The sequence below is a fragment of the Chrysochloris asiatica genome, unplaced genomic scaffold, assembly GCF_000296735.1.
Source record: "Chrysochloris asiatica unplaced genomic scaffold, ChrAsi1.0 scaffold00185, whole genome shotgun sequence".
In the NCBI taxonomy this organism is placed as follows: domain Eukaryota; kingdom Metazoa; phylum Chordata; class Mammalia; order Afrosoricida; family Chrysochloridae; genus Chrysochloris; species Chrysochloris asiatica.
The window spans coordinates 2,876,604-2,883,355 of NW_006408703.1; positions in this window are offsets into that span (position 1 = coordinate 2,876,604).

The window sequence follows — 6,752 nt, forward strand, 5'->3', positions numbered from 1 at the left end:
GAATTAGGCTCATTTTAGTCATTGCCCAGCTTTATCACTTGCTAACCACATATGCTTGAGAGAGCCATATAAATTTTTAGCTCCTTAATTTTAAGGATTAAAAGAGACAGTGTAGTTACAACTCATATTTAATTAATGTTAACCATGATAGCTATCATTAAGGAGCTCTGGTAGTGTAGTGGTTACGAATCAAACTGTCACATCCTTCTTCCTTCAACCTCCCAGATAGCAGGTAAGTGATTTAATCACTTTTCCCAGGGCACCTAAGCATCCCTGTACTCTTTATATATTTATTTTCAAATAATCCGAGAAGCTGGGTTATATGAAGAAAAACATGGCATCAGGATTGGAGGAAGATTCATTAACAACCTGTGATATGCCGAAGATACAACCTTACTTGCTGAAAGTGAAGAGGACTTAAAAGTATTTACTAACGAAGATCAAAGAGCACAGCCTTCGGTATGGATTGCATCTCAATGTAAAGAAAACAAAAATCCTCACCACTGGACCAATAAACAACATTCTTATCCATGGAGAAAAGATTGAAGTTGTCAAGGACTTCATTCTTCTTGGATCAACTATCAACATCCATGGAAGCAGCAGTCAAGAAATCAAATGGGGTATTGCATTAGGCAAATCTACTGCACAAGATCTTTTTAAAGTGTTGAAGAGCAAAGATGTCAGCTTGAGGACTAAGGTGTGCCTGTCCCAAGCCATGGTATTTTCAATAACCTCATATGCATGCGAAAGCTGGACAGTGAATAAGGAAGACCATAGAAGAATTGATGCATTTGAGTTATGGTATTGGAGGAGAATATTGAAAGTGCCACGGGCTGCCAAAAGAACCAACAGATCTGTGTTGGAAAAAGTGCAGCCAGAGTGCTCCTTGGAGGCCAGGATGGCCAAAAGTCACTGGAGAAGGATATGTTTGGTAAGGTGGAGGGTCAGAGAAAAAGAGGAAGACCCCCGATGAGATAGATTGGCCAAGTGACAGCATCGATGGACTCAAGCAGGGCAACGACAATGAAGTTGGCCCAGGATTGGGCAGTGTTTTGTTCTGCTGTGCTTAAGGTTGCTGTGAGTTGCTACCGACTCGATGGCACCTAACAACAACAAAATATATCTTTTAAAAATAAATAAATAAGAAGGATCTTGGTAACATAATGTTTATGTGCTGACCTGCTGACTGAATAGTCTTTGGTTCAAACCCAGCAGCCTCTCTTTGGAAGAAAAGATTTGGAAATCTACTCTGATAATACTTAACATATTCACATAACCCTGTGGAGAAGGAATTCTGGAAGCATACTGGATGAAGAGTTGGGATACTTCACAGGAGAAAAATGAGGCTTTCTGCTGCTGTAAACATTTACAGAAACCCTGTAAAGGGTTGATATGAGGTAGAACTGACTCAGTGGCGCACAGCCACTAACAACTTAGAGGAATACTGTTGTGGCTCTGTATGATCATCCCTGGACTTCGAAACACAAGATTAGTGGTCCAAACCCACTAGCAGCATCTCAGAAAGTCTATACAGAGTGACAGGGAGTTGGAACTGACATGGCGGAACTTAACAACAAGTATGTTTAATTTACCCATGTAACTGAAAAATAGGTTCATTGCATATAGAATCTTGTGTTAAAATTATTTTCTTTCAAAATAATTATTGAATGATGATTCTGTACATGATTTATCTCTACTATATTGATATCAGTTTATTATAATGATGTTTAATTTTTTATGGTCAATTCTGCTTTGTGTGCTACATAAAGATAGCCTCTCATCTTCCCTTTTTTCTGAATGTTGTTAATTTTTATTTAAAAATGTAGTGTCTGCTAATTTTTACTCATATTGCTTGAAATTTTTGTGCTTTCTGAATTTGCTGTAGAAAATTCTGAATTATTTTTGCCAAATTCTTTTAAATATTGTTCTGTCTAATTTATCTGTAACTGTAATATTAGAAATGTAAATATCCACACGTTAAAAAAATCTTAATAATTTTTCATGTTTCATAACTTTTATTTTTTTATTTATTAAACTTCTTTTTAATTTTTGTTCCCTGTGTTCACATTCATTGTGTCATCTACTGGTTAAGGTATCCACTGGGTGTCAATTTCAATTGTTGTTGTTGTTGTTAAGTGCCGTCGAGTAGGTTCCGACCCATAGAGACCCTGTTCAGGGTTTCTAAGGGTATAAATCTTGGCAGGAGTAGAAAGCCTGATCTTTCTCCCGCAGAGCAGCTGGTAGTTTCAAATTGCTGACCTTAAGGTTCGTAACCCGATTCGTAACCACTACGCTATCATTTTAAAATTCTTTCTAAAATTTTTATTTCCCATAAGAATGGTTAAACAAACTGCATGTAATATAATAATGGAATGCTGTTGTTGTTGCTAAGTGCCATGGAGTAAATTCCAACCCATGGCAACCTTGTGTAGGCTTTCTGAGGAGTGGTGAGCTTGAACCATTGACCTGGTGGTACAAATGACTTTACAGACCAGTGCATGAACACATAGTGCCACAGCAAGACTCCAAATGGGATACTAAGCAGTCTTAATGAATAATTATGAGTTCTCTTGAAATTGAATTACTGGACTATTGTATCATGGGATTAGGAATGTAGTCTCAAGGATTAGGACTATAGTCTCATGGGGACAACAGTCAATTGGCATGACCTAACTCCAAAGATAATGCTCTAAATTTAAGTTCAGTGAGTAGGTGAGTGTCCTAAAAGCTTGACAACTGTCATCTAAAATACAGCTATGGGTCGCTACACATCTGAATCAAACCAGTAAGAGGAAAATGAAGACTTAAAGAAGAAATTAGTTTACAATGCTAAAAGTCTGTACAAGCCATGCCTCGCCTACCTTGAGACTAAAAAAATTAAATGGTGATCTACTACCATTCTAACCAAGGGTTCAATAGGTATATTGAGGAGGGGGCGATGTAGAAAAAAATTCAAATTTCCAAGAAATACCAGATATGCTGGACCAGTAGAGAAGAGAGAACTAGAGGGACCCTCTGAGAGACTATCACTCTGGTATAACTTTCAAGATTGGAACTCAAATCAATGTTAGAGATCACCTATCATTCCAAGGACAGAATGACCCATAAAATATATATCATCCATGGGCACTGTGCTCCTCTAAACAATCGCCCAAATTAGACCTAATTATCAATATTCTCCCTAGACCAAAGATTAGAGAGTAATCTTTGTTCTAGGGTGAAACTAAATTAATGAAAACAGAAGTACCAGTAATAAAATAATGAGAATGTGACACATTGTGGAAAGTATAATTAATGTCACTGAATAATACATACAGAAATTGTTAAATGATAACCATATTCAGCATGTAAAATTTCTCCAAAACCATAATAATAAGTGTTTTAAAAAATATTAAGTTCTTTTAAAAATCTGTTTTAATATTTTTACAAATATTCTAACACCTGCTAATATTTTCCAGCTTTTTTATTCAATTAAACTTATTGAATTTGTTATTTTCTATGTCTGATAATACAGTTATATGTAATATCCATGGGTCAGACTCTTGTTGGCTGTTACTAACTGTCTCTCATGTATGGTGTATGGTAAATTGTCTTCTTGTGTGTTCTGTGATCTTTAGTTATGAACTGCTCATTCTTTCTGGACTTTGTCTGCACTGAAGTTTAATTTCTCTAGAGAAGGTTTGCATTTATTTTCACAGTCACGAGTACATTGTCTACCCAAGATGTCATCTCAGGATGAAGTCAAGGCTTGAAATTCTTTACATTTCACAGTTGATGTAAAGTCATGAGGTTGGAAGACTTTTTTATTCTCTGAAGAGAGGAACCTCAGATGCAAAACTTAAAAATTCACTCAATGAAAACTCTTAGAATGAGTTCCTTCTTAAAAACAGGTGGCTTTCTTGGTCACTGGAGCTCTGACCCTGAGCTAAACTGACACAGGCATGTCACTCTAATGTCTCTTCTGTGAAACCCAAGCCTTAGGCTTTAGTTCCTGTTTTCTGTGCTTCATGTAATCATTAAAATGAAAATTCAGAGATTCCTGAGTTACCTACACCTTCTGAGTTCAAGACTGTTTTGGAAATTGTGCACTGTCCAAGGTTACTGTAGTCACATTATTTTTACCTCTGTCATCTTCCTTTTATGATAATTTAGAATTGATTTTAAGATAAGTTTAAAATACTTTAACTGTCATTTTAATTGTTTCATTTAAGATACTCAAGGTATCAGTCAGTCATCTACCCATAAATTATTTCAAGCAGTATTAGAAGAAGTGTGATAACTGTTTTTTAAGGAACATCCTTAAATGGAAGAGAAATTTTACTAATAATTTATCTAATGCCTTAAAAATATGTGTAATTTTTACATTAAAAAGTATGCTAAATATTTTATTTTATTTTAAATATGGTAAACAAACACAATTAGTATATAAAAGCAAGTCTGTTTCAAAAATATCCTTAAAAATAACAAGGTCAATACGATATATTATAGTTATCATCATGATTAACATGAATGATTTTCCATTTACTACCAGAGTATGTTTTTGGGAAAATGTGTGGAAGAGATTAAGAATGCACCTTTTTCAATTCTAGCTGCCCTATTTTCTTGGCCAAAGCTATTGCATTGTTATTCCTATTTTCTTACCACTGAATTCAATTATTCTTGCTGAGTTGCCTGAATGAATGATGAAGCTTTCATAAAGTAAATGTTTTCCCTATTATTTGCATGAGTACCACTTTGCCAATAAGAAGCTACTGTTGTAATGAACTTCTGACTATGGACTAACAAATCTTACTCCACTATGCGAGTCTTCAATTATCAATATGTTGGTATTTAAAAGGAGCTAATATTTCAGACATGATGAAGCTAGTAGCCGTAGTTGCCTAATTAAAAAGCAGCATACTGTACAAAACCAATGATTTATTTTTTAAGGCCACCATGGAGATTGTTTATAGGGTCTAAATAGTTCCCTTGGGCCCAGTAAGTATTAACATAGTTTCAAACTCTCCGAAACCATCCAAAAGCATTGAATTTCAAAAAACTTATTTCATTATTTGTCTAAATGAGCTGGAAAATATGCAAGCTCCTTGCATTTTTTTATTTACTATAGCTGTTTTCCATGTGTGTTTACATGTACATGTGTATGTTTAATCTATTTAGAGAGTAATCTTCACCTGTGTTTCCTTTAAAGAAAGAATCATGACTTAAAATATGACCATTAAAAGGTTCTCTCAACCATCACATTAGGCACAAACCCTGAAAAAGCTTGTCAGTCCCCAGGTTTTAGACAAGTAAGATCAAGTCCCAGTGAAGGATCAACAGGCTCATTGTGTGGCCTGTTTCACTAAGGGCAGAGGGCAGGTGTGAGGCCTAAATTTCTGACTGCTTGGATCCTTGTTATTATTTTTATGAATAGTCAGTGCATCAGGCACACTACAGGGATCCAAGCTTTTCCTTGAGTCTAATCAAAGGATTAGTGTAATTCAGGCTGAGATTGAGTCAGAGTGGAAAATTGTCCGTGCTGAGTTCTATTAGAGGGTGTTGCTGTGCAAGATCTGTTACTAATCACAAGGCAAAATTATAGTCTATAGAAATGAGAAACTAGGAAACAAAATAATAAAAGTAATGTTAATTATGAAATGACAGCATTATAATTAAATGCCATTTACTAATGCCATAATGAAATATAGCAAATTCTGTTAAATGCTGTTGAATTGGTTCTGACTCATAATGACCCTGTATAGGGTTTCTGTGGAATGACTGGTGGATTTGACCCACCAACCTTGAGGTTAGCAGTCCAGGGCTTATCCTGCAGAACCACTCCAGGACTCCAAATAGATATTTTAAAGTCTATCTGATCAATTCATCAATACTTAATTTGCACAGTATATTATTTTAATGAGATTTAAAATATGCCATAGCAAAACATCAGCCTTACACTCTGTTAAAAGTGAAATCAGAGTTTTATTGAAAAGTAGCGAGGTTAGCAAATTGGTACACACACCAGCACCCAGACAGGGCCCTATAGTGTTCCAAATTGCAAGAAGAGAAGAAGGTTTTCATCAGGTGGAGTGAAAAACAGTTTAGGTGCTCATAGACACAGAGGGTACAGAACAAAATTTTCAAAAGGGGTTATTAAATTATAATTATTCCTAACATTATTATTTCTATTTCTTAAACTCCTTGGACATGTTGAAAAAGGCATTGTTCTTGGACCAAGCCATGCAAACACTCTCAATAAAAATATTTTTAAAAAACAATTCCTCACACAAGCTAAACCCTTGGCCCTTATCCCTATGGGCTATAAGCAGTTAAACTTTTAATAGATGAATTGTCTTCAGAATAGTAGAATAAGAGTGTTTGGGGTAATTTGCAGATTGATTACAAATAGAGTTTAATTTATATGTGAGACAGATTTTACACATCCAAGGTGCCTAGGCTTTGGCGTTTGCTTATACATTCTTTCCCTTTTTATCAAGCCTCTAGTAGAGGATACAGATCACCAACAAAGGAGTTAGTCATTGCATGCAAAGATTTAGTATTTCAGGAATGTCTGCTCTATCTGAACTTTTAAGACAGGTGGCACAGTGAATTATTTAATGTCTCTTCTAGCCATGTCTTTTAAACTCCCACAAAATGACTTTATCCCTGATGTGTCTGGGTAAGAAAAAGTGGGAGAAGATGTTGATGGAATATTTGAGTCATTTGTGAGTCATTGTTACCAGGATTAATTGTTAGTGATCAGTTTTGCCATA